This window comes from Pteropus vampyrus, unplaced genomic scaffold, assembly GCF_000151845.1.
Source record: "Pteropus vampyrus isolate Shadow unplaced genomic scaffold, Pvam_2.0 Scaffold120, whole genome shotgun sequence".
Classification (NCBI taxonomy): Eukaryota; Metazoa; Chordata; class Mammalia; order Chiroptera; family Pteropodidae; genus Pteropus; species Pteropus vampyrus.
The window spans coordinates 1837995-1840555 of record NW_011888901.1 but is presented as its reverse complement, the minus strand read 5'-3'; positions in this window follow the sequence as shown (position 1 = coordinate 1840555).

Sequence of the window (2561 nt, the reverse complement as noted above, 5' to 3'; positions counted from 1 at the left end):
AATAGTACTATCTAGTTAGTATATACTCTCCTGTATTTGGCTTCTTTCACTCAAATTTGTGATTGTTTTTGAATGTAGCAATTTTTCATTTAATTTTGTTGTTGGATAGTATTTCATTTTGTGAATATGACATGATGTATTTATTATCTATTTTACTCTTGATGAATATTTGGATTGTTTCCACTTTAGGCTTTAAATTAGATTCCTAAGGCTTCTGTAGCAAAGAATCACAAACTTGGTGGCTTGAAACGATAGAAATTTGGTGCTCACAGTTCTGCAGGCTAGAAGTCTGAAATCCAGGTTCTAGAAGGGTCATATTTCTTCTGAAACCTACAGAGGAGAAACTTTCCCTGCATCTTCAAGTTTCTTATGTTTTCTGGCAGTCCTTGGCATTCCTTGGCTTGTAAATGCATCACTTCAACCTCTGCCTCTGTCATCACATAGCTGTTTTCTTTCTCCAAGTATCTTCTTATAAGGACATCAACTATATTGAATTAAGGACCTACTCTGCTCCAGTATGACCTCATCTTAAATTATATTTTCAACAACCCTATTTCCAATTGAGATAATATTTTCAGGTACTCTGAGTTAGGACTCAACATATCTTTTTGGGGGACACGATTCAACCTGTAACAGGGCTATTGAGAATAAAACCATTTGAATATCCTTATGTATGTCATTTGGTGTACATATGAATGAACTTCCGTTGGGTATATGACTAAAATTAGAATTGCTGGATCAAAGAATATAAACATATATCTAGCTTTGGCAGATATTTCCAGGTATTTATACTAATTTACATCAATTTACATTGTTATCAACAGCATACGAGGATTCTAATTCTCATATCCCTTCTCAAACTTGTAATTCTTCATTTAAAAAAAATTTAGTCATTCTCATGAATAAATAGTGGTAATCTTACTGTGGCTTTAATTTTCATTTATCTTTTATTAATACGGTATAAATTTTTGTCATAAGTTTATTGGCCATTTAGATATGTCTGTTGACACTTCTTGCTTTTTTTCCCTATTCAGTTGTCTGATTTTTTCTTATTGATTTATAGGAGTCATTAATTTATCATGCAAATAATCTATATGTCAAATATATTGCAAATACCTTCAACCCTAAACATAACATTTTCACTCTTATAGTGTTGATGAATGAACAGGAATTCTTTATTTTAACGTAGCTCAATTTTGAACCAGTCTTTTCATATAGTTAATGCATTTTTTTGGCTTGTTGAAGAAATTTCTTCCTAACTCAAATTTATAAAGATATTTTCTAAATTATCTAAAAAATTTATTTTTTATTTTTCACATTTAGATTTACATTCTATTTGGAATTTATTTTTGTGTGCTGTATAGTTAGGAGTCAATATTAATTTTCTTTCTTATATGGTATTCATTGAACACATTATCATTTATTAAAGATATCATGCTTTGCCCATGTTCTCCAGTGTCATCTTTTTATAAATCATTTGTTCATACATATGTGGGTCTGCAGCTATGACCTCTCCTCTCTACCAGCATTTCATCTCATGCCACCTCCAGAGAAGCAACAATTTTAATAATCACAATGCCATCATATAGCACAGATTACTTGTTTCCACCTATGCCCCACTTACCTCTGCTTTTACCCAGCAAGGATATTATCCTGTATTATTCAGATATATGACTAACACAACATCGGAATCCAATTTTGAGGTCCTCTTTCCTAAGGCCATTTTAGTACAAATTAACTGAATCAGTCAAGGAGCCAGCAGGGAACAGATGGCACACTCAAATTAGAATAATTTGAAGAGATTTTATTTACAAAGTGACTAATTACAGAAGTTTGAGTGAGGAGTGGAAAACCACAAAAGATAGTTTAAGAATCTGGAAGTAATAACAGCAGCAGATCTGTCACCATTAGCCATGGAGAGACAAAGGGAGGAAGAGATCTTCAGCCAGCCTGAGGTTATATCACTTAGAGAGAATCAGAAGGATAAATACCTTAACTCCAATCTTAAAGAGGCCGATGATTTCTTCTTGGCTCTTTTCCTTCAGGTCTCAGCTTAAAACTAATCTCCTCAAAGACTTCCTCTTTCTCTATGTAACATTGCTCCACTATCTTCCCCTCCTCAAGTTTTTATTTATTTATTTTTAAGACATGTATCAGCTCTTGGCGTTATCTTATGTTCCTCTTCTCTCACCATGATCTTACATTCTAGTGCAATTCCATGACTGCAGGAATCATGTTGTTTCCTCAACAACTAGAATATCTGGCATATAATAAGCAATCAATAAATATTGGGCAAGTGGTATAAATGAAGAAATGATTAAAAATGTAGTGAGAAAGAGTGCTGAGGACTGAGGCTGATAGTGGCTATTAATTGGAAATGAAAAAATGAATTAGAGAAAGTGATTACAGAGAGAAATTAGAAATGAGAAAAAGAGAAGATAAAGATGGTATCAAGATGTCAAATATGGGGGAATGGAATGGTTATGCTTTTGTGATTAACTTGGAAATGGCATTCTTTTGAGAAAATTATATGTTTAGTCTTGGAAATCTTTAAAGGTCTT